Here is a 26,936-nt window from a genome sequence, read left to right as displayed (position 1 = left end):
AAACGCGCGTTTGACACCAATCACACCGTAAGAACAACGCATCAACCTGCAGGTGCTGGAGAACAGCCAGGCCATGCAGTATTGGGTTTTCCTTCAGGTGCCTGCTGTTGGATGTTTCAGTTGCTCTGATGAAGTTCTGAATGACATGCAGAGTTTGAGTTTTAACATCCACCCACTCTGCAAAGCGCAAAGCTTCTCTGAGCTCACTGACAATCTGATTTGGGGGCGGGCCTGGCTGGACTCGATGGCAAATCATTTCCCTCCTCCCTTCATTCTCCTATTTTCACGTTTCTTAGCCACGTGTCGTCTCATGGAAACAGTGTCTTGGAAGAACACGGGGTCTCTGTCTTTGCTGTGGTGGGCTCAGCCCCTGACGGTGCACGGAACGCTCCTGAATCTGTATTCCTCCATTTTCTTTATTTCTCTCCATTCTGTTTCCTCAGCCCTCCATATTTTGCATCTGTACAGTGAAATTGAGCGTTTGCCCTTTCAAATCCTCATTCTGTCAGTTTTGAAGGGACACAAGAAGACAGCTCAGGTCGCAACTCCTCAGGTCTTAGAACTGATGAAACGGCTGGTGGTCCTTGTTCTCATCTGTGGCTTCTCTTTGTGTCTTTCTTCTCCTTTAACTCATCACTACAAAACTAGATTTTTCCATTCAGTCTCTTATTTACTTGTTCCATCTCTCACTCTCATTCCATGTTCCCTCCTGTCTCTCTCTTGTCGTTGTATCAGCCTTCGTGCCGCCATCCTTTCTTCTTAATCCTGCAGTGTCTGAATCCCACTTTATCCCTCCTCCAGTCTATCTGCCAAGCATGACTGTCTATCTGGCTTTGGCTCATTGTCTTCCCCCACTCCTCCACCCTCTCCCTCTGTCCTCCTCTCTGTGAATCAACCCTCCTCCTCAGTCTGCTGTACCTCTTCCTCTCTCTCCCTCTTTCATTGTGTACCTGAGTCTGAGCCTGTTGAAACCAGGGGCCACAGTGGCTTAACTTTAATTGATGCATTGGATAGAGCAGAGGATGAGGAGCGGAGGGAGGGATGGCTCTGAGCTGACAAGGTTAATTCTGTTTTTCCTTGCTCCTCGTCACCTGGCGGCAATTAAACTCATGACATCCCTCCCAAGGGACTCAGAGAGGGAGGGAGAAAGATTCTATGAAACGTGTTCAAAGGCCATCTCAGACAATACGACACCAGGAGAGACGTCTGTGGGAAGAAAAGTAGATAAATCAGTGTGTTCAGGACGCTGCGCAATGAAGACGTTAGTATTTCAATTGTATTGTATTTAATTCTAAATTGACAGTCTCTTCCATGATTCCTGCATCAAAGCTCTCCTCAAGTATCCTAATTTAGCCTGAAGTTTGACAGTGTAGAGACATGAGCAGCTCGCCACTGAACTCACGAGGCTTCCACAGAAACACCACCAAACCCAGACCAGGGCCAGGACCAGACATGTAGATGAGACGTTCTGAACTGGCCAGGTAGTCACAACCAGGGATGATCTGACTGAACAGCACTACTGCCTCCGCCACCGATCACCAGCAGTTGATGCTCTGTTTGCAGGTTAGAGAACTCCCACCTCCCGCCTGTTCGCTACGCTGGCATGCAGCACGCCACCAACGGTAAAGCCTGGTTTATGCTTCTGCATAGCGTCAACAGCGAGGTACGGCGTCGACGTGACGCCGTCACTGAGCATTTATATTTCTGCGTCGAGGGAATGCGTTGCTCTGCAATTCACCACCAAGCCGCTCGGGGGGTGTGGCTTTGTCTTTTTATTGTTTACGGGGGGCTCTTGTCGGATTCCTTGGTTTTCTTCCGGTCACAGACAACAATTCACACGCAAAGAGGAGTTGTAGAGGTGGTCGTACTTGCGCACCTCCTCGATAATCCTTTCTTCGGCTTGGTCCATTTTTTCTTGGAGCTTTCATCACAGAAACTTTGAAAATGGCAGTGTTGTTGTTGTGCTGCGACCATAGGAAATTCCGTTCTGAGCGGACCAATCACAGTCCTTGACGTTCACGTCACAATGCGTCAACGCAACGCATAGTCAGGATTTTTTGGAGGCGCGCGTCAGGCTACGGCGTAGGGTCCGCGTAGGGGTCTGCGTCGATGGCGTAGGTACGCCGTTGACGCGACGCAGAAGCATAAATCAGGCTTAAGTGTGTGAGCACGGTGAGTTTGTTCAGCTAGCAGCAGTGAAAAGCTGAAAGGCCACCGGAGCCACAGCCCTCTAAAGAACATCCTCCTTAGTAACCCCCCCCCCCCCCCAATGATGCCCTTGATTTTGAAAAGCAGACTGGAGCTGAAAATACATCAGAAAGCGTCACTGTCCTCCATGCTGCTGTTACCACTGCTAGCAAAGGTCGTTGTCACGGCCACGGTTCTGCGGTCGGCTGCTTCCAGTGGTGTTCCCCCAAGTGTGGTGATGACCTCCATGACGTCAAACATGACGCGCAAGAAAAACTAAGAACGGCAATAACTGTTTAGTTTGCATAGTCCGGCTGAGTCAATGTTCTGATATTTTATTTATGAGACTGTTTGCCATAACCCTAATATTTGTTGTCAGTCTGCTAATAATTGTGCTAATTTACCAGCAGCTGCAACCAAACACAACAGTGGCCATAAGCAGCCCATCACTCCGAGGTGATGAGGCGTTCAGGGCGCCCCTGACATGAACCTCCGCAGCTTCTGTGGAGGTCACAGCAAATGATTTGATGGAATCTGTCTGTGTTGTCACTTCTCGCAGGGACCCACTTCCTGCATCTGCTGCTTCCTGGAGGCTCTCCTGTCAGAGTCCCTGGACGGCCGGAGCAGGTCTGGATGAGAGGAACAACGTCTAATGTGCATTCAGCATTTTGAGGGTCAAGGTCGCTGTGATAGGAACAGATTGCGGAGGCATACCACCATGATGCAGTATTTTTCGTCAAAATTGTATCTCAGAGGAAAAATACTTTTACTGTTTAATCAGCATTTGCTGATAAACACCATATGCCATCTCTATAGGAGTCGAATTAAACATTTAGACAAAGCTGCATTGAGATAATCTCTCATAACCTTCAGCCTTGTTTCAAAAATGCGAGGGAAACTAAGTGGCACTAAAACAGCTTCATATTACAACCTTATTTTGGAAACTGCTTCAATTATTGAATTACTACTTCAAAGCAAATGAAACAGTCTCCTGCCTGTGTGTGAATACCAAAATGAGGCAGGGTGCTGTCATTCCAGACGTCTCCAGCAGGGGACAGCAGCATCTCCGTGGCGTTGTTAGCTCTGTTAGCTCTGTAAGCTGCCACCATGCTGACCAGACACTGAAGCTGAGCTCCACCTCTCCACCCTGACAACCTCAGCCTCTAGTTAACCCTGTCGGAGGGAAACTAGCAACAGCAAACCTGTGTGCTGGGTGTCACACTCAGGTGTGGTAGACACAGAACTCGCCCAGCGCTGGTTGGGGAAACAGTCACTGATGAGGAAGTATCTCCCACACATAATACTTCAATGAAACACAGACGATTGTCATTTTTACATTTAATGGAAGTTTTAGAGATGTTTACTGTGTTGAATATGTCATTTTTAGACCATAATACTCCTGAGAATACAAATAAACAGACCCCACATATTATGTTTTGACGGCAGCTCCAACAGCCAATCAGCAGCAAGCTCCTATATTTACCCAGCATTCATCACTGCCTGGCATTTTGGCATTCCTCTGCTAAACACAACACACAATGGCTCCGCAAATCATGTTGTTCTGTGCCCTGAAAATAAAACTGAGCACCACCCATGAACAGCATTCCTGTGTGTGTGTGTGTGTGTGTGTGTGTGTGTGTGTGTGTGTGTGTGTGTGTGTGTGTGTGTGTGTGTGTGAGAGAGAGAGAGAGAGAGAGAGAGAGGAAAAGAAAAGCAAAGCAGAGGGAGGCGGAGATGTGGTATTGTTGCTGCAGATAAGGAATGATTAAAGAGCGCGCCGGAGAACCAGACATGCTGAGTTGATCCAGTTAACTGTTCACTCATCAGTCTTCTAGTGGTCTGGAGGGGTGGGGGGTGGTGGGTGGTATTGTTTCAACATGAGTCCCCAGATGTTAGAACAGGACCTGCCTCCCTCCAGGCCTCTTCCCTCCTTCCTCTTCCTCGTTCTTTGTTCTGTTAAATCCAGTTCTATTGTTTCTCATTTGCTGTGTGGAGAAAATGGATTCTGCATCTACTGCATGTGATGGACTTCATCTTGCATTATTTGCCATGAATGTGCTTTTGTTCTCCTTTCCCTCCATAACTAAAATAAATGTCACTAGGAGCTATTTTAACCAGCAAGTGGAGTGACCAGCGGTAGGTCTTTGGCGGTGGACTGTGTGGGCGTCTCCCAGCGCACCTGTTACCGTGGCTCATGGAGGTGCGTCACAACATAGCAGCTGGGTGAAGGTGAATACGTGTGTGTGGAGATGAATCACAGCTCACAGTGAATGTGTGCATACAGTTTATCTGCATGTTGTGAGCCACACTCCACCACCACCGCCTCTGGAAATCATGGTTATCGTTCATCAACATGGCTGCACGCCGCCAGCAGGACAAGCATAATTACATTCGCTGCTTTTATTTACTCTGAACAATAATGTGCACAGAACTCACTCCTTTAAGATGGTTGCATGTTCTGAAGAGTGATGCCACTGCAGTGCCACATGTGACATGCATACATACATGTATGTGACAAACATGTGACCTACCTGACAGTCTCCACTCACCTTATCTGGTGGCCTATTAAAACTGCAGAAACTCCCATCCTTCCCTCTGCCAGTCGCTGAAGTGGAGGTTCATGTTCAAGCATGTTTGAAAGGAAAATACTTCTAGCCCCTCATATCACAATTTTGCTGTACCTGATAAATCCACACAATTATTTATCTTTCCTTTTTTTCAATTAGCCAATTAGCATGCGGGTGCCTGGGCCCAGCAAGGTGGAGCAACACAGCAGAGACCCTCCATGCATGTTGCTCATGGACACGCAGGCCGATTGTCAGACTAGTAAAAGAAAACCTGTGCTGAGACTCCCTCACTTACACTGTGGAGACTTTGAGAATGGAGAGAACGCAGGAAATGATGATGCTCTATTTTTAATATGAGCTTTATGCTGTAACATCTGGAATAATCTAAATAGAAGATCTGCAAAGACTGCAGCTGAGAGATTAAGATAGTTGTGTGAAGCATGTTTGCTAATGGCCTTCACACAGGAACAAAGTCGTCTCTGTTTGTTCCATAATTCTGCTGGTTTGGCTCCTTGGAGTTGATATGATGATTTTTATGGAGTGCTCAGGGCTGAACTTTCAGCATGATGAACTGGGTGGGCAACTCCTAAAAACAGAGTTCTCAATCAAGATATGCCAGAATCGTCCCATTTAATTTTGAGTCACAAGTGCTTGTTGGAGGCGGCCCGGTGGAGCAGTGGTCCTCACTGTGGCCCCCAGCAAGAAGGTTGTGGGTGGAGCCCCGGCTGCAGCACGGGGTCTTTCTGGGTGAGTCTCCATGTTCTCCCTGTTCCTGCTGGGTTCTCTCTGGTACTCCAGCTTCCTCCACAGTCCAAGGACATCAAGAGGGACCAGGTTAATCCAGACTCTAAATTGACCGTAGGCGTGGCTGGGAGAGCCAATGGTTGTCTGTCTCTATGTGTTGGCCCTGCCATGGACTGGTGACCTGTCCAGGGGGAAGGCTGCTGGGATAGGCTCCACCCCCACCACCCTCAACAGGAGGAGAGGGAGAACATGGAGGGATGGCGTGCTTGTTGTGTAGAAATAGGAAGGAAGATGTTTGGGGGACAGATCCTGTCTTAGCACAGAGGAACTGTTGTCAGACAGGTCAGAGGACTTCCTCCTGCTCTCTCTACCTACCTGCCTCTGTCACCCACCCCCGCCCCCTGATGGCCCTCAACCTCAGTCAGCCCGCTGAGTGCCAACAGCTGATGCTGCAGTGTGTGGTCAGTGGTGTGTAGTGACGCTTGTCCAGAGTCTCTTGGACCTGGAAGAGTTGCTGTTCGCAGCACCATTTTGTCCAATTCCAGCAGATCCAGTTCAAACAGCCGTGTTAAAGTTTCCTTTAGACAGCATTTATCTTTCACGCATTTGCAGCGTCATCATCCAGAACTCTTATCATGGCCTGACGTTCCCGTCTTGATTTCTTTCTTTGGTTCAGAGAACAAGATCTCGCTTCCTCAGCATGACCTTGCGGCCTGATTTAGTCACATGGATTCAATATTTCTCTGTATTACTGTACTACGGTACTAACTGGTCATCTTCTCCAGACACTTTGTGCTTCCTCTCCTCCCAGATCCCTGACTGGTGCTGCTGCTGGAGGAGGCTCCAGACCTGAAGAGGCTCCAGCTGCCACCCGTAGCTCCACCTGCTCACGTCCCTGTCTGTCCATCAGTCTCTCCTCCTTTCTCTCTCTCTTTATCTCTGTCCCTCTCTTTCCTTCTGTCTCTCTGTCTTCCTCCATTCTGTCTTTGTCTCTGTCCATCAGTCTCTCCTCCTTTCTCTCTCTCTTTATCTCTGTTCCTCTCTCTCCTTCTGTCTCTCTGTCTTCCTCCATTCTCTGTCTTTGTCTCTGTCCTGCTCTCCTGCTCTCTCTCCGTCCCCACTGATCCTGGATCTGCTCCTCCTTCCTGCTGGTAAAGGAAGGTTCTGGTGGCTGCTGTTGCAGGATGTGCTGCTGATGGAGAATTGTTGGGTGGAGGTTCATTGAAGGAGGGAGGTGCTGGACCTGCTCTACTTGGACAGAGTCAGGACAGAACTTTGGTTGGGGTTTGGTGACACACAAACAAACCTGACTTGACTTGACTTGTATTTCATCCATTGTCTTCCTCAATGAAATTCTTGAGTTTTTGTTCTCTGATCAATTGTTCAACACCCCGGTTCATTGTGGACGGTTGCAGAACCGTGACAGGGTCCTGGTTCTCCTCAAAGCCCCGTCAGCTCCAGCTGCAGCCACCAGCACCACCACTGCTATGTCCAGCTGAAGTCCCTGATGTCCCTGGTCCTCCTCTGCCTACCAAAGTCACATCAGGCTCCAGAGAAAACAAACCTTAGGGAGTGTTTCAACTATCTCACTTCGGCTTGGTACAAGTGTGTTTCCACTGGCACTGGGTACCACGCCAACATGGGTGGACTCACCGGCCAAGGGTTCCCTGGCGTAATTTGCTACGTGTTTACGTCTCATTGTAGTCCCTGCTCGGCTTGCTTGGAACCCCAGCAGAGCAGGGACCAAAATGGTTACGGTTAGTACCGTGTTGGGGCCGGTGGAAATGGAGCCAATCAGACCCCACCTGACCAGAGCCAAAGTGAGCCGGTGGAAACATGCCCTTAGATGCACAAAAGCAAATGAGTTCCTGCACACCTTAACGCATGGATACACGCTTGCTGCCTAGCTCTGCTACGCACGCCACAGAGGACTCATCAGTGGCTGAGGAGCTCCAGGGAACAGCCACACTCAGCAGGTTCACCAGGCAAGATATTCCCTCCATGGCCGAGGAGCTCCGAGGGGAGTGGGCACACAAACCGCATCAGCAGCATCAGGCTCCATGTTTCTGCAGTTCTTATTTTTGGGGTATTTGCTCATCACTGCCTGACTTCTTGAAGTCGCTACATGCCGGGAGTGATGAGGTCGGACACCAAACACTAAAAGTGTTGTGCATTTGTCGTAAATACTTCAGATGGGAGTCGTCTCACTCAAGTGTGTTTTATTGGTCCATGTGAGGAAACTTCTTGACTTTGGTAATTGTTTTTGGTCAAGCTATTCTACAAAGTCTAGATAATTCATTTTGATTTATGAGAATAATAGAGGAGACGGAGTCTCTGTAATCAGCTTTGTCTGGAGGATTTTGCTACTTAAAAAGTTTTTACCTCTGTAAATCAGAGTTCCCCCTGAATTGTTTAGAGGCAAAGCTGGTGAAGGCTGGAGAACATGTGGCAAGCAGTTACAAAAAGTCTCAAAGCTATTTCTGATTGTCAGAAATAGCCCTCACCCACTCTCCCGGGAGCTTTTGTAGTTCTGTCACTGAAGCCCAGCAGACAACCCTGTTTAAGTGCAGTCAAGGCTGTCTGCTGTTGTTGAAGGGTAATGAAACTGCACCTCTGCACAGTACACAGCTTACAAAATGTTTGAGCAATTTGATTCATTTTTGATACATAAAAACACAGATTAATGCTTCAAATATATATTTCAACAGCTCATCGGTTGAGTAATGATGTGAACATATTAAGTTTGTTCTTGATCAAATCAGAGTAAATGGATCAATGTTTCATATGAGACAAGGAAAGCATTTCTGGGTCTGATGATATATTATAACAAAAAGTTACATGAGTCCAGAATGGTAGAGTGGCAGTCTAGTAACAGTCTAGTAACTGAAGGGTCGCTGGTTCGATCCCCACTTCCCCCGGTGACCACGTCCAAGCGTCCTTGACCAAGATACTGAACCCCTAATTGCTCCTGATGGCCCTGCGCTGGACTGGTGACCCGTCAAGGGTGAACCCCGCCTCACACCCAATGTCAGCTGGGACAGGCTCCACCCCCCTCCCCTGCGACCCTGAATGAATAAGAGGTATAGAAAAATGGATGGATAAAAAATTAAAATCAATACTCTTACATTTTGGTATGTATGTGATCCTAAAGCACCTAAGTTTCAGAGTTTGTTTCTGGAGACTTCCCAACAGCACTGAGTCATGTTAAATGGTAAATCGCTGATGACTTGACTGTCATGGCGATTCATGAAGATGCTGCACCGACTTAGACCGGCTGTGTTCGCATGGGCAGGCATACGACATGCGGCATGCATGTATGTTGACATGCTAATCAGGTGTTAGCAGCCAGTTGCGTACGTACGTGTTGTAGTGCTGCGAAACCTCAGCTAGGACTTCACACCGTAACATCTACAACACTTCAACGAGGCCAAACCAAGTGACGCACCAAACTCGAACCAAAGCATTTGCTTGAACAAGAACATGTAAAGAAAATCAGCATGGAGGGGAGAGCAGCTGTTTTTACACCAGCTTTGTGGAAAAAAGTTATTAAAAATAACACATTTGGGTGAGATCATGGAGGGGAAGTTGTGGCGCGGATACAGACGCTACCGCTCACACTGTTGTCTAAACCACGCAGGCTAAGGCTAGGTGCTGCACATAGGGAGGTGGTGCTGCACATAGGGAGGTGGTGCACATAGGGAGGTGGTGCTGCACATAGGGAGGTGGTGCACATAGGGAGGTGGTGCTGCACATAGGGAGGTGGTGCACATAGGGAGGTGGTGCTGCAACACACAGATGAACAGTGTTTCCTTCCCATTAGCTAGTGACAGTATGCACTCACAGTCGGGGTGGTTACAGGTACACAGGAGCCGACTCTCTGAGCTTGAAGTAATGGTTTGATCAGCCGTCAGTGTTCATGAACCACTGATCACACATGGAGAGTACTGACATGTGAAGGCCTCAGTCGACCAGAGGAGAGACGAAGGTATAACAGCCATAATAACGATCCTCACATCAGATCAGATCAGAGTCCGTAAATGAATTAGAGAATGTGTTCTTACATCAACCGACAGCGAGTGTTGGTTAGAGTCTGGAGAAGATGAGAGGGACCAGCACGGCACCAGGGGGAGAGGTGAGACCAGATGGTGTAGTTGAAATGGAGGGCAGAGAGAAGGAGCATTAGAGAGAAAACCGGAGGCAGCGAGAAGAAAGTGGGAAGTGGAGATAAATGGGGTCAGATTGTGGAGTGGGAGGTGAAAGAACACAGGGAAGTAAACAAATTCCCTTCAAACACAGCTGCAACCCCAGCAGAACCTTCAGCTGCTGCTCCCCGTCTTCAAAGCGGATTTGTCTCAAATAGCCGATGACCAAAGAGGTTGAGCTCAAAAACCCACCGGCTGTTTGAGGAACCTCCGATCGATTCCCACCAGGGTTTGAACCTGAACTTCTTGACCGTTTTACTAAGACAGGTATTATTCCTCAGATGTAATGAGATTACAATGTACACCTAGTGCACACCAGGGGGCGATCCCCTCCCCTCTTTAGCTATTACATCGGCCAAGGAGGTCATGTGATCGCAAGCGTCAGCTTGTTTGTCTGTAAGCAGGATGAACTTGAATAGACCACAGAAACTCAGGGTGACGATCGTCGATGTGTTTTGTTGTATCACCTCACGGGTGCGATGCCTCGGGTTTGTTTCCATGTTGTTGATGAATGTGTGAAGCACTTACAACAAACTTTGAGTTGCTCATCTGAATTAAGAGTTTAAAATGCAGCTGGTACTCAGAAAGTAAAAGTCCTCAGAGTATCTTCTATATAACAGTGATTCTGAAACTGCAGAGGTACGTGGAGGAATCTTCTTCTTCTCTGCTCACCTCCACAGCAGAACCAGAGCCTGCCTCTGATTGGTGTCTCAGTAGCACTCGGCGCCATGGCGCCCAGCCTGAGCCAGACCACTGTGTCATTGTAGGGGCCTGTACTGACGGTGTACTGAGTGTGAACTGTGTATTGAGCATCTACTGAGTATGTACTGAGAGTGTACTAAGTGTTTACTGAGTGTGTACTACTACTAAAGGTACTCCAATAGAAGCTACAGGTGTCTCATGATGTCACATGTTTCTCCATCAGTTTGCTGAAAGCATGGATATCAGCGGCTCCGCCCACTTGCTTATTTTCATGTATTTGTAAGGTGAGTTTGGTCAGTGATCATTACATCAATTGGTCACTTATTGGTAACAAGTGGATCTTTTCATTGTGACCTCAGAGTTCACCAGACTGACTCACCAGTTAAACCAGTTCAAATTGAGTAACATATTCCAGCAGGTGTGTTTCATGCCTCCCTCTGATTGGCTGATGTGTGGCCCCTCCCTCACTGAATCAATCCAAGCCAGTGAAGCCCTCTCAGGAACCTTGTTGGTCCTCTGCTGGAGCTGAAGAGAGTCGCTATTGTAGACTAAGGACGTGTTTCCACTGGTTCACTTCGGCTCGGGTCGGTTTGGCCCCGTGTCTACAGGCTCCAAAACGGTACTAACTGTTACCATTTTGGTCCCTGCTCTGCTGGGGTTCCTGGCGAGCCAAGCAGGGACTAAAATGGGAGGTAAACACATGGCGCGCTCTGATTGGGTAACTCACCCACTTAGGTCGTCTACTTCATACCATCTTGGCCTCGGTGGAATCCTGGTCATGGCTCGGTGAAGTCTCTTATTCTTTTCATGGGGTTCTGTTTCACCACTTGAAGCCTTGTCTGTCTGTCCTCCCTCACTTTTAGTTGAAGCAAAAACCACTGACGAGCAGCAGGCGTCACGCTGCCTCCATGTCCTCCATTGTTGTTGCTGTGTCACACACAAATTATGCCGGGGAACCCATGGCCGGTGAGTCCACCCACGCTGGCGTGGTACCCCGTGCTACCATACCAGGCCGTACCGACCAACCTCACCCGACCCGAGCGGAAGTGAGCCACTGGAAACATGGCCTAACTGATTCTACTTGGAGGTTTTAGGTTCTTCTGAGGTGGGACTTGGTTAATGAAGTTTGAGAACCTCTGCTACATAACAGTGGCTCATCAGAACACAGTATTGGCTGTGTTTTTCTGTTGCTTTGCTGCGGTTAATTATTATTATTATCTATCAAGCTATTGTGGTGCTCCCACCTGACTGCTGGAGATAGAGCACTGGGGAGGGGGAACCAACTTGAGACACTTAAAGCACTCCTTAATGGAGACGTTGAGGGAGTGTCCTCTATTGTTGCCAGCTTGTCGGATTAAATGAAGCTAAACGATTAGGACTTGAGCATATTGCTCTGTAATTGCAGTGCATATTGTTAAAGCTGTAATTGCTTCATGAAAATCAGCTGCTGAAGGATTTCAAACACGAATAACAAAGCCAAACAAGAGAGGCTGTCTGGGACGCCCGGGTGCTAAATAGGGAAGGTCTCGAGTGGCCTGGCCCTTGATTGACTCAAGGCCGAGACCCCATGTAAGGCCCAGTAGGAACATTTTGAGGGGTCTCTGGAAATATCTGATTACTTGTGACTTAATAAAACTCCTGCTCATGCTACTACAGGCACCAACATGTATGCTCCCTCATCCAGACTCTCCCCAGAACCAGGGCAGGGTTAGGAGGCGGTGATCCAAAGCTGTCAAGTTAGGATGTTTAGTGTGTTCAAGGAAAGTCAAGTGCTTGTTACTGGTGAGAGGATCAGTAGTGAAGTTAGTGGTCCTGATGAAAGAATGCTTCCTGTGTGTGTGTGTGTGTGTGTGTATGTTGTGAGCTCGAGAGAGAGAGAGAGAGAGAAGGGAGAGGGGACCTGGTGCCTCCTGTATCAAAATAGCAAAATCAACAAACTGGTTTGGATTTGTTGTCGTGACTCTGTGTGATGTTTGGTGCTGAAAAGGCACACAGGAGATCCATCGACAGCCAGAGTCTCGCCTTCTTGCTGCTGGGGGATGTAAATAACTTTTGGCTGTATTTTCATTTCCTCTGATTGTATCAGTGCGGCAGCCAGGGAGAATCAAAGCGCTGCAGCAGTAGACAGCTGTCTCTTTCCACCTCCCTCCTCTTTAGAATATTGAGACTGTATTAGTCTTCAGTATAACCATGGAGCACGGCCATCACTGGGCGTTTCGCACGCTGTTCACTGCGGCAGTGCGGTGGATGTGTTCGGGCTTTATGAGCCAACACTGCAGTTAGCTCTGGTACAGGTGAATGTGGCTAGTGTCGTCCTCCGAGAGAGCAGAGAGAGAACAGTCTGCTCCAGAGATGGAAGGACCAGAACAGAAAAAGTTTTCCAGGCAATCTGGCACATGAAAACATTCCAAGACACCGAAGATCAACCTTCCTCCCGGTTGGTTGAACTGTCAGTGCTGACAAGTGAAAGCCTCAACATGCACAAGGTAACGATTGATGAGTCACTGTGTCACCGTTACAAATGGAAGAGGTGTTGTCTCCTACTGGTCTCTGACTAGGAGAGAGAGGCCAGCTCAGATGCCACCGAGTGACTCGTCAGTGCTAGCCATTAGCCTCTGACTAGCACTGACGAGTCACTCGGTGGGGTCTGAGCTAGGCTAGCAGTATCGACAGTGACCACAGCTTTACATCTAGATGATGCTCCATTTCTTGTGACAGTTTATCTATCAGAGTGTTTCCTAGGAGTCAGCAGTTTCAAATGAGATATTTCGTGGTTTATGTATGACACATGCAGTATAGGAGGACAGAGAGGAGTAAGGAGGCGATGGGGGGGACAACAGTCCAGTTCTACGTACGGTTCAATAGGAGCCGGTGGATGAAATCCTTGAGCAGGTTTCTCTAGATCTTAGCCGAGAGTAATTGTGTACCTGAACACGACGTCAACACGCCTGTGTGTAACAGAGTGATTCATCTGAACATGTCCGTCAAAGGGCTGCTTTCACTACGTGTTTCGGAGTCTCAAACTGATCGGCTACGAGAAACTTCTTGGTACTGTCAATGTCAACAGTGCAGAGACAAAGTGTGTCGGCCCTCAGGTGGGTTGTGATGGGCGTTTCCCTGATCATGCTGACACATTTGCGCTGTCCCACCTGGAAACAAGTCGTTGAGGGGGCGGGTCTTGTTCGAGGACCCATCCGTGATGATGGTGAGGTCATGAGCCTCACATGTTGCGTTGGGAAGGAAGGCAATCTGATCACTGCGTCGGTGCAGCATTTACTTGCTTTACGTTGAATATTTACATAACGTTGTTCCACTTTTGAACAAATTAAATTATGTAAATGTTAAATATGTACCGCTGCTCGGTTCATTCACTTCCCTCTAGCTCTCTGTCATGCAGTGTTTTTTCTTAAACAACATGTACTTTTGTAATTGCTCACAATGCCAATGCCAATATTTAATATTGTTAATGTTTTCTGAGGTTACATGACCCATAGCTCCACCCCTCAAAGGATGGGTTCTTCACCAGTTCTATTAAACCTGGAAGCATCAGACTCCAGGCAAAGTAACATGTCCTCTCAATCAAGCATCGGCCGTGAGGCGAGATATCACATCACTTCCTGTGTATTAGAACAATTTGCCGATGTGTTTTTTTGGATAATCAAAGTAAAACTTTATCACGCAAGTTCATTGATGACACGTGCAAAGTTCCTTCCAGGTTAGAGTCCGGCTCGTGCAGCAAGTGTGATGATCTGACCTGTAAAGTGACGCCTGTGGTTGTTACTTGTCGCTGAAATTGAAACTTAACTAAAATCTCAGTTATAGGCTTTCTGTTCAAGGCCGAGCGAACCCTGATGACATCACTATCACATCATCAAAGGTTATTTTTCCAAACTTGACCAAGCTGTTCAAGTTCCACAGAAGAAATTATACAACTGCTGTCACCTGAGTTGCACTAGCAGTCACAGGTAATTGACTTTGACATAGAAAATCAGCAAATTGGCCCTTGTGAGTGCAGGAGCACTGGCCTCTTACTGTAGTAACATGTTAAGGAAATACTGGCCCAGCATTCACATCCATCAAGCTGTGAAACACACCTTCCCCTCCCCAGTTCATTCTAATGACAGTCCACCTCTCGACTCAGAGTAATTAGATAATTATGAAAGGCCGAGGTGACACTGACCTCATTATGGCGTGGAAGCTCAAAGTAACGACCCATGACTGATGAAGGCCTCCATGACAGCCAGACGGGGGATTCAGGGCTGTCTGGGTCTACAGAGGCAGCGAGGGAGAACCCACGGCAGCCTGCGGATTCATTAGCCACACATTAAAAATACTCCCTGGTCCACGAAACTTTGAGCTGGTGTAAACCAGCACATACATCAGCACCCGCAGACTCTGAGATCTGGAAAACTTTTACAACAGCTAAAAAAAGCAGGAATACATTAATATGTCATTAAGGCAGAATTATACTCATATTGGAACCGTGGATTGAAGGAAACTTTCATGCTAAAATTACCAAACATCATGCTGGGTTCATTTTATCTTTAAAGTATTACAAAAGCTTTGAGTTTATATCCCAACCATCCATGGACAGGTCACCAGTCCATGGCAGGGCCAACACATAGAGACAGACAACCATTGGCTCTCCCAGCCACGCCTACGGTCAATTTAGAGTCTGGATTAACCTGGTCCCTCTTGATGTCTTTGGACTGTGGAGGAAGCTGGAGTACCAGAGAGAACCCAGCAGGAACAGGGAGAACATGGAGACTCACACAGAAAGACCCCGTGCTGCAGCCGGGGCTCCACCCACAACCTTCTTGATGGGGGCCACAGTGAGGACCACTGCTCCCCTGGGCCGTTGAGTTTATATTCACAAAATTATTTGAATTGACAGAGCACTGCATTTTTTTTAATGTACGGTTGATCAAATACTATTATGCTGCCACAGTGTTTGACGTCTGCTTGTTGAGCCTTGGAGGAGACCAAAGTCCACTGACCGTGGAGTTGTTGTTAACCTGATGTGTCACGTATTGGTGTCACAGAACCATCATACAAATCAACTGTAGTAACAGTTTTGGAAAGAGTCAACACTTTGCAGGCGACTGGATGAAACATCAGTCTGTTGTTGTCCATCACAACTCCAACCAATCAAGAAAGTGACATAGAAGCTGAGGCCACTCGGAGAAAAGCCCTCTGGGGCATTTATCTCAGTACTTATTCTTAATGGCGACAGCAGCATCAACTTCTCCAGGAGCCAGTGTTGTTCTGAACCAACAGTCATTCCACGTCTGTGTGGCCTCAACAAACCGGGGCTGGCTGAGCTGGTAGTCCCTGCTGGAGAAGATGCTCTCTTACATGATCCGTAGACAGCAGGTGCAAGTTCAACTAAAAAAAAAACAAATAACCAAATCTTCCACTCAATAATAACTGCAATGCAATTGGCACAGAAAATCTTACACTCTGGGGAGTCCCATCTGAAGGGCATGACACGCTGGTTCAAACGCCCCCACGGCAGCATGGAGCAGCGGGGCTACCGCTAGCAGGGCTGCTCAAAGCCATCCACACTTGTTGATAAGTGGAAACTGTTAATGATCACTGTCGCCGCTGTTGTGACTGTAAATGAGAGAAAGTTGGGGTGACAGTTACTGTCTGGACTTCTTCTGACAAACAGGAACTGACACCGAAAGGGGCTGTGTGTTGGTGCATGATGGATACATCCAGACAGAAGAGGGGGTTTGACAGTAACAGTTGAAAATGCAAAGTGTGACAGAAATTCTCCGAGCCTGCAGAACACAAACGTCTGGGTACAAAGCAAAAACCCCACACCTCATCACATTCAAAGCCAGGAATCAAAAATATAATCTAGGCAGAAAAGGTTCCAGGTGGCAAATATTCCGCAACACAGAACTCACAGCCAAAAAACGGACTCGTTCTGAAAACAGAGAAGGAGAACAGGTGATCTGTCAAAGTAAGCAAAGAGAGGAGGGCCCACAATCTGAAACAAGTCAGATGAAACTAAAGAAACCTGAGAAACACAGCCTGTAGCACCAGGCGTCAGTGAGAGTCCAGAGATGATTATGAGAAACACACGCACACTCTGAGTCCGGCTGCCAAAATCAGCAGCCTGGATTGGAAACGTACTGAAGTGTGTGTTTCTGCACTTATCCTAACCAGGAGAGATCCACTTCTCCAATGTATGGCGGCTGGATCAGAGAACACCAGACAGGAAACGGTCCTCTGAGTGTTTGGGATTTTGTCAGTGTGTGTTTCCTCTCTAATGCAGACAGAATCTTGTTGTAATTATTCCTTATGAATATGAGAGAAATGATCATCATCCTGTGAGAGTGTCTCGAGGGAGTAAAGGAGGCAGGAACTCAGATCCTTGTAGGATTTTAATCTGCTGATGTGCAGAGCTGCAGCTGAAGTATAGTTGAAGTATGTCAGTGAATCAATCATTGGCAGAGGAGGTCATGGCAGTGGGAGAGGAGCGCACACACACACACACACACACACACACACACACACACACACACAAAGGAAGCTGGTGTTAGGTTGAAGATGATGACACCATGAGTGCTTAGCCTCTGTTCTGGGTGCTGGGATGTGAAGGTTCTGATGATGCAGCATCAGCAGTCGTCCCTCACCGTGCATGGAAGTCAACACAGCACGTAAGTACCAACAACAAACTGTCACACAATGCTTGTTTTTGTTGGTCATACTGTTTTTATCGTGACATTCAAAAGTTATCTCTTCATTCCTCCAGAACATCAAGTCCAAAAATCTGCTGCTAGAAAAGACAACAGATGCCAGTCGGTGAGAGGCAGTGGGGACGCTGGCTGTGTTTTTGGGTTTTTTTTCAGGTAAAGAGTGACATGATATGCTGACTGCAGCGTCTTGGCAGTGTCCAGAGGTCTGCTGGACCTACACATCCACAGACTCCACAACACAACAGACAAAGAGCTGCTTAATAGTGAACCGCCAGTCGGTGGGGGGCTCTCACAGGAGCGGGGGTCTAACCCTGCCTCAGGCAGACAGACACAAAACTGTGAGTCTCAGGAATAGAAACAACCGAGCCAGAGCCAACAAACAAAGGTGACAAGGAGATCAAAACAGGTCCAGGAAGCATCAGTGGATTAATGAGCAGACATCCAAGGCTTCACGATAGTCGGAGTATCACGAGACGCTGTGTTAGGAGAAGACAGCTGTCACGGCGGTCCCCGGTCACTGAAAGCCAGATCAAGAGTCACTTTTGTTGACTCCTTCCTCTGATCCGTTTCCATAAATATCCAGTGGAGTGTCTCACCACATCCAGGAGGAAGGAGCAGGCCTGGAATCCTTCCTCAACCACCAGTGCTACTGCTGCTAAACTGATACAAACACCTTGCTGAGTGTACGGCTCGAAGCCCTGGACCCCACTGCTAGTCACATCAAGTCATGGAGGAGGAAAGATATTTGTACAAAGAAGGACAGAACACGAATGCAGTGGATTTCTATTCTTGTGTGAGCACCAACGTTGTTCACAGGTTCGGCTGCTGATGGGGACACGTTGCAGGACCGATGCACACCCTGAAGGCTGCAGTGCCTAGAAATCCACCAGGAGCAGACGGTAGCCGCCATGAAGAAGCAGTCCTGCGTGGGGTTGTACCACCGAGCACCTGCTCTTGATGGTTGTTTTAGCAAATGCAAGGGGTTCAGGTGGGCGGGTCACAAAAAAGCGAATGCAGCTGCTTGTGCTCCAAACCGGCACAGAGCGAGCGCGAGGATGTGAGAAAAAAGTGCCTTTCATGGGGAGTTACTTGTTTTGGCTCAAAAACAATAAATTAAACAAATGAAGAGATTACGGTGAAGGCAGTGGGCAGTCACATGACCCTGGGCAGGAAACCGACAGCTGTGTTAGCTCACCTGTCCTCTTCACCCTGTGTACAAACAATTGTGCAAGCAGTAACCCTAATAATTACATAATAAAATTCTCGGATGATACTGCCATGTTATCCCTGCTAGATAAGAATGGGGGCTTAGATGTTTATTTCTCAGAGGTACAGAGGTTTGTAAAATGGTGTGATGACAGCTACCTTGTTCTTAACCTCTTAAAGACATCCGAGATGGTGTTCGATCTGAGGAGTATTGGTGACCACCAGCCTGTGGTCATCAATGACTCAACCATCTCACAGGTCGCCTCATACAAATCCCTAGGGATCTCTATTGATAACTCTCTAACCTGGAATGTGTACAGTCTCTGTAGTAGACTACAGCAAAGACTGCATTTCCTCCGCCGCCTTAGGGTCCACGGTGTTGAGCCAAAATGTATGTTAATATTTTATCGAGCTGTTCTGAAGAGCCTGGTCAGATTTGACATCGCAGTGCGGTGTGGTCGTCTCAGTGCAACTGAGGTCCAAGTTGGTAGACAAATGCAGACTGTAGGGAAGATTATCGGGGCAAGACAACTCCCCTCTGTGCAGTCCATCGATGAGCAGGCCACACTTAATCAAGCCCATGAGATGTTTGTACTTGTGCCCTCCGGAAGAAGGTACAGGGGACCAAAGTTGAGGTATATCAGGTTCAAGAACTCCTTTGTCCCTGCGTCAACTAAAATGCTGAATGATGCTCTGAAACACCAGTGAGCAAAAGGGTCAATAATTCAACAATTTGTGCACTGGTGTAATGTTGTGTGCCCTGTTATGTACTGTTTACTTGATGTTTTTTGTGTGGCGGCTGCAGGGGTGAAAGCCCAAGACAAATTTCCTTTGTGGACAATAAAGTTGACCTTGACCTTGAACCTGAGCCCACTGGATACCACAACAGCGAAGAGCCAGGCTTGTTGGCAAGGCAGCCACAGTACATATTTACCCCTGGTGACGGCACTCTTGTCACCGTAGTGACTAAGCCAGATGTGGGCGGGCCCAAAAAGAGCAATGGCAGCAAGTTCAACTGAGCGCTCAATCCCAGTCCATCCTGCTGGAACCACGATGCCTACAACTACGTCTGACCAGAGCAGTTGAGACGGATCCCAGGTATGTTTCTGATAGGTGGATTCTTTGGTTTCCAGAGCATGGAAGTGCGATGATCTTTGAGTTGCTCGGTTTGGGCCATTAAAGAGACCACATGATTTTGGGTTTGTGGGTGTTGGACTAAAGAAACCACGGTCCGCCTGCACACCACAGCACTGACGTCAGAGGCTCTGAGATTTCTAGAGTTGTGTGTCTGTGAGGCATCAGTGCAGTGATGCATTTTGAAATGAATCCTGTCAGTGGGAGCGAGAAGAACTGTTACCAAAGGACATCATGAAGAACAGCAGGATCCAGAGGTCAGGAACCAGTCGATGACTCAGGACAGAAGGCTTCGTGTTCTGAAGTTATTTAAAACAATTAGCAATATTAGGTGAGACTGTCTATGCAATCAGCGAACAAAACAAAGATCCTAGATCGGCATCCAGACACTCAACTATAATTAATTTAAACAGGGGAGGGGGGCACCTTATACCAAACTTTGTCTAATTTATTGTTCATAAATTTGTCTCCTTGTCAGTCTTCCATGTTCTCAACCCTACCTGTGGATTTCATCATGTTTTTGTTCATGGGCTCCTGATTTGTACTTAAGTTGTTTTTTTTTCCCTCAGAAATCGTGTCTCAGTGGCAGCCTCCCTCTACATTTGCCTCCCCCTCACATAAGATGGTACCAGGCGAGCAGCTGTGGACCCAGAGAACCAACTGCAGCTGAAGAAATGAACGTGGACCTGAGAAACACTCCTGTCTTCATCTTAAAGAGCTGGACTTGAAAATGGTTCTGAGGGGGCTTTCACTCAGAACTCCTCTCTCTGGCCTGCTACTCAGAACAGCACCGTCTGCTTTGGACTCTAACATATGCCTGCTCTCCCAGCCTCAAGCCTGAACCTGAGCCTCCCCCCCAGTCTGCTAGCCTCCAGTCTGCTAGCCTCTTGTCTGTTAGCCCCCAGTTTGCTAGTCTCCTGTCTGCTAGCCTCCAGTCTGCTAGCTTCTTGTCTGTTAGCCCCCAGTTTGCTAGTCTCCTGTCTGCTAGCCTCTTGTCTGTTAGCCCCCAGTCTGCTAGTCTCCTGTCTGCTAGCCTCTTGTCTGTTAGCCCCCAGTTTGCTAGTCTCCTGTCTGCTAGCCTTCTGTCTGCTAGCCCGGTGGCCTCTGGTGATGGTAAATGGACTCATTTTTCTAAAGCACCTGTCTACCTTTGTGGTACTCAAAGGGCTTTACAGTGTCATCAGAAATGGCTCCGCAGTCGGAACAAGCCAGCGCCCCTCAGCAATGCAGAGCCAGTCTGTCTCAGCCCCCCGAGCATCTCCTGCTTCATCACTAGGGTCAACCGCGAGTGGCTCGTCTGTCTGCCCTACTCCCTGGCTGTCTGCCCAGGGTCATCTGCCTGCCTGGTGTCTCCTGCTTTTCTCTTCAGCCTCTGGGCTGTCAGCCCAATGGCCCTGTTGACTTTGTGCAGTTCCCAGTCTGTCCCAGGACCCGGTTTCTCTCAATGACCCACTGAAAACTAAATGTCACTTCAAACATCAGACTTGTTGATGGGAGCTCCAGGTGTTGTCAGCGAGGCCGGCATTAGTAGAACCTGTAGGTTTACATCGACCGACAGTCACGTCGCCGCTGCCATAGAGAAGCTGCAGCCATGAGAGTTTCTGGCCGCTGCGCCTCGCGACCAGCAGCCTTCCTTTCATGGGAGTTGAGTGGCTGAGTACACTGGGACCCTGCTGGGAGGTGTTGGTAGAAGCAGGTTTTACAAGTAAAGTATTTTTCTGTCTTTCCACCAACTCTGGCTCTTCATCACAAGAATAATCATGTCAAACACAGAAGAACAGAACAGTCCTGGGGGGTTCTTTTTGCTGTGTGTAATCAGAACAACAGTCTCATCAAAAAAACATGACAAATGTAACCAGCACTTGTTCTACAAGCGCAAACAGAACAGGCCATCAGAGTCAGTAGACCTCAGCCCTGCTGTGGTGAACCGGGGCAGAACATCGTAGAACCCAGTAGATCTTCGCTGTCGCAGAGGTCACATGAGGAGTGACACAGCAACTCAAGCAGCATTCAAACGAAAGCACGCAAACACAAAAACGGTGCATCTGTTCTCCACAGCCGGACCAACAATGGCACGCACTTGATGGCAGGGCCACTTGTGGCCCCCACACCCCACAACACAACACAGTACGACACAATACAACACAATACGACTCAATATGCTATGGCACAACACAGCAACATTGCACAACATAAGACGACAAGACAGCAGGAAAAATAAATCAAACGTACAACACAACACAGGACGCAGTCATCAATGCTTGACAAATGAGTCAGCTGACAGGAAATACACTGTCAGTATTTATTTTTAACTCTGTGTGTGTGTGTGTGTGTGTGTGTGTGTGTGTGTGTGTGTGTGTTTGCAGGATTAGGTAACAACGATGGGACATATTTCACCAAACCAGGTTGAGGTGTGTGTCTGGGCCCAGGAGGACTCTGTAGGATTTTGGCTCAAATCTGTTTAACATCTTGTAAAATGGTCAATTTTACATTGGACCTAGAAGCGTTTTGGCTTTGTGTGTCTGGATGATGTCATCGCTCGGTGGCGGCGGTCTACACTCTCCACGTGCCCTCAGATTTATTCTTAGTAGTAGCTATTTTCAAGCAATAAGCCAAAAGCTGTGTCTCGTTTTCTGTTTCCCACAATAGCAAAGCAACATGTTTGTGTTGTTACAGCTTGCTGAGTAAAAAAATCTCCTTTGAAAAGTTAATTAGGGGCAAATGTCATAATTTCCAGCGTTTCTTCACTACTTTTGATATTTTCAAAGCAAGCAAAACTTAATCTAGTGAACAATGTGCTGCACAGGGCATGAAAGAAGCCACACAATCATCTAGAGAGAGTCAAATAAAAAAATTACAAGTCAGTGCTGTACACAAGTTAAAAGACACAGAATATAGTTGATAAAAATGACATTAAAATAGCCAGCAGGCAACAATTAAAACTGAAAAAAAGTGAGGCAAAGCCAAAAATGATGAAACCTCCTAATTAAAACCAAGAAAAGGAGTGAAAACAACAACAGACGATGAATCTCTCATAAAAGAGACAAATTATGAGTAACAGCTGAAGCGTTACAGGAGACAAACCCTGCAGTTCCAGTCCGATGAGGGTCCAAGGAAATGAACTCAGCCAGGCCAGAGTTGGTTCTTCTCTGGTCAGAGTACCACCAAGAACCTTGGAAGCCTGAGACAACCTGGGCTGCAGGACCAGTGGTGCCAGACGCCCCACCTTCCACACACCTCACTTGGCTCATTAACATCTCCAATTTTAATGATTTCTGCAAAAAGCACACAGCGATTTCTCTCTTTTATAAAGTTTCTTTTTTCCTCATCTAATTTCTTGTATTGAAGGTCAAGGCACATTTGTTTTTAATACTTCAGTGCTTGTGGCCACGACTACTATTTCTGCTTGTGTGTGTATGTGAGAGAGAGAGAGAGAGAGAGAGAGAGAGAGAGAGAGAGAGAGAGAGAGGGAGCCATAGAGAGAGAGAGACCTGACCTGAACCTGACATGGTTAATATCAGCTGTGTGCTTGTACAGTCTCACTAGAATTAACTAGAAAAGTACAAAGGAAAACTCATTAAAGCGCTACGGACACGACAGGGAATATAAAGATCAATATTGCAGTATTAACAGCAGAATCAATCACCAGTAAATCCAACCACATGGCCACTAATACACAAAGAGAGCTGCTACAACACGACGGAGCAGGCTGGCCCCGCCCACAGCACCGAGCTGAACCTTTTTTCCACGGTTTTGTCCTTCAGACTCAGGTAAAATGCTGGACACACAAACAGCTGCCAGCTGGTGTTGACTGGAACAATGGAGGACGTTCAAAGACAAAAATACGAGGAAAAAATGCTGCAGCTCACCAGAAAACAGCGTTGAGTAGTATTTTGTACTGACAGCCACAGCTGGAGGAGGAGCCACGGAGGCCTGAGGAGGCACGCTGACCCCTACAAATGCAACATCTAGATGAAATATTATATTGCATATCTGAAACAGACGCAAATGATTTGGAATCGAATCTCAGGTACCATGTTAATAATGGAAATCATTGATCTGGATCACTTCCAAACTCCCATACAATTGTTTCATAGCCCATGGCTTTTCTGTCCAACCAATTTGAATTCTCAGATTCACTGCAAGTCCCCCAGATATCTTCAGACATCCAATCCATTTAATGAGTTCCCTTAACAAATGTAAGAAATCCCACATGATGCAAAATATATTTATATCTTACTACATGTAGAAGATGAAGAGTGACACCGTGCAGCTTTGCCTCCTTAAGGGGATCTGGTGACAGGGACAGCAGGAAGACAAGACTCTGTCCTCCCGTTCCGTGAGTGAGGCAGTGGAACGTCAGTGCTGCAATCGTAGAGCAGAGAGAAAACAGAGCAACTGTCTGTGTGTATGCAGGCTGGGGAGAAAGTAGGGATGGGTGAGTTATCAGTATCTGTATCTGTAGAGCTACCAACATGATCCGAATCCATAGCCATACTCAGAGGGGGGTGAGGTTTAATCAAGTGGGCGGGGCTTAACCAGGACTCATGTGCTCCTTGCAGAATTGGTTTCAGGAAGTTGCTATATTCATTATTTATTCACAAATGATTTAAAGGCCTGAGACTGAAGCTCAGACGGATGTCTCTGATGAAAGGACTAAAGCAACTGTTCCCAGATCAGCTCAGCTCCTGCCTGACTGGTGATGTCAGCAAATCCTGATGCTGGTTCAGTGTCACTGCCAGGCTCAGCAGACTCTCTCCTACTGATTGTCCTGAGGAGAGAGGAGCTGCAGATGAAATGACAATTAAACAGAATGAGAGTGTGTGTGGGGCTGCACGGTGGAGCAGTGGTCCTCACTGTGGCCCCCAGCAAGAAGGTTGTGGGTGGAGCAGTGGTCCTCACTGTGGCCCCCATCAAGAAGGTTGTGGGTGGAGCCCCGGCTGCAGCACGGGGTCTTTCTGGGTGAGTCTCCATGTTCTCCCTGTTCCTGCTGGGTTCTCTCTGGTACTCCAGCTTCCTCCACAGTCCAAAGACATCAAGAGGGACCAGGTTAATCCAGACTCTAAATTGACCGTAGGCGTGGCTGGGAGAGCCAATGGTTGTTCGTCTCTGTGTGTTGGCCCTGTGATGGACTGGCGACCTGTCCAGGGTGAACCCCGCCTCTCGCCCGTAGATGCTGGGATAGGCTCCACCCCCTGCGACCCTTACTAGTAAGGAATAAGCGGAAGACGACGATGGATGGAGAGAGTGTGTGTGTGTGTGTGTGTGTGTGTGTGTGAGAGAGACTGGCTTCCTGTCAGACAACCCTGTGGGACACACACACCCAGCGAGGACACTTGAGCACAGACAGTGACACGTTCGTTCTCATTTATTGTACAGAAACTATGACAGCTTCTCAGTAGCTGGATCTCAGATGATCTACCATTGTCTTAGGTTCAAAGTTTTCATTTGCATTTTTGTAGCCAATAAAACTATGAACTCAGTGTAAATGGACCAATGAAAAACACTGCAGCAGGGAGGAGCTTGGAGAGGTGACCACAGGCTGAACGGAGAGGGAGTTCATTCAGGAACTGAAATAACGGAGAGACGACCTTGACGACCTACAACCTTGATGACCAGTTTCCATGGAGGCATCTGGGAGCTGATTGACAGACGTCAAGACTGACAACTCATGTCTGGTATGTGACGTGTTACATGCATTTCAACGATGCTGGCACTGAAGTTCCTCCCAGACAAGTAAAGTTCTTTGAATTGGATAACCTAACAATTCTGACCCAGAAGCAGATCCAGATGTGATGGTGATGATCGTGTCTTGGTGGAGGAATGTTCTCTGTTGAAGGGTTGTGTGTGACAGTGCATTACTGAGGTTCAACTCTCAGTTCAGTTGAGATGGAGACCGCACGACCACTGCTTACGAGTGAACCGAGGAGGAGGAGGAGGAGGAGGAGGCACCAACACACTCGCTGAAGACGTCGCTCTGATTCATGAGTCCAAAATGCTTCAAACTCTGTGACAAATGTGATTGTGTGGAACCGGTTTGGTCTGAAGGCTCGATCACACCGACACCTCTAGAGGACAGAAACAAGATTCTGGAATCTTCCTGCTGCAGCTGAATTTATAGGTACAATGACTCTACCTATAATTTACTTTGTTAAAGAAGTGGACTTACAGTAACATCAATCTGTTCAGTAAGGATGCTTCCTCCCTGCTGCTCGGAAGATTCGTGCACTCGCTCATCATTTATCCCGAGCAAATTAACGTGACGCTAAATGCTGATTCAGCTGGCTGCGCCGCATCAATCACATGAAATTTAATGAGATGTAACTTGGTTCAAGAAGCTTTTTAACAGTGCGCCCCCCCCCATAAGCATGATGACACACATTGATATTTATGTTGCCACAACGTCAGCAAAACCTCACACCGGTGTAATGACTTTACAGAGTTAATAGCTAATAGATAATGATATGTTAATACAAAAACAACTACCAAACCTGATTGTGTGACAACTGTGCTTCAACATTCAGCATCTCCAACTGCATGGAAACACTACGTACGGTCTAGGATCCCTGCTGCTGCTATTAGTTCCCTCCAGCTGTCGGACATGAAGCTTAGCAGGCTGCCACGGTTTGATTGTGTTGGAAATGTCCTCCAAATGACTGGACTAACATTCCAAAATCACGAAACCCGTTGTCAGGAGAAATAAAGTTAGACTGAAAATGCTGACAATTAGTGAGAGTGCAGAAATGACACGACTACGATGATTAGCTAATATATTGCTACCAAGAACAGTGAGCTCACCAGCTGATGCAGTATCCATCCATCCCTCCCTCCATGGTTATCATAAAACATGTTATAGTCACTCATGTGATGGTCACTCATGTTATAGTCACTCATGTGATGGTCACTCATGGTATAGTCACTCATGTTATAGTCCATCATGTTATAGTCACTCATGTTATAGTCCATCATGTTATAGTCCATCATGTTATAGTCACTCATGTTATAGTCCATCATGTTATAGTCACTCATGTTATAGTCCATCATGTTATAGTCACTCATGTTATAGTCCATCATGTTATAGTCCATCATGTTATAGTCACTCATGTTATAGTCCATCATGTTATAGTCATTCATGTTATAGTCCATCATGTTATAGTCACTCATGTTATAGTCACTCATGTTATGGTCCATCATGTTATTGTCACTCATGTTATAGTCACTCATGTTAGAGTCCATCATGTTATAGTCACTCATGTTATAGTCACTCATGTTATGGTCCATCATGTTATAGTCCATCATGTTGTAGTCACTCATGTTAGATTCCATCATGTTATATTCACTCATGTTATAGTCACTCATGTTATTGTCCATCATGTTATAGTCACTCATGTTATTGTCCATCATTTTATAGTCACTCATGTTAGAATCACTCATGTTATAGTCCATCATGTTATAGTCACTCATGTTGTAGTCACTCAGGTTATAGT

This window comes from Aulostomus chinensis, chromosome 12 (genome assembly GCF_037954235.1).
Source record: "Aulostomus chinensis isolate RoL2024-O1b breed Wild chromosome 12, RoL_Achi_v1.0, whole genome shotgun sequence".
Lineage (NCBI taxonomy): Eukaryota > Metazoa > Chordata > Actinopteri > Syngnathiformes > Aulostomidae > Aulostomus > Aulostomus chinensis.
This window is presented reverse-complemented; position numbering follows the sequence as displayed.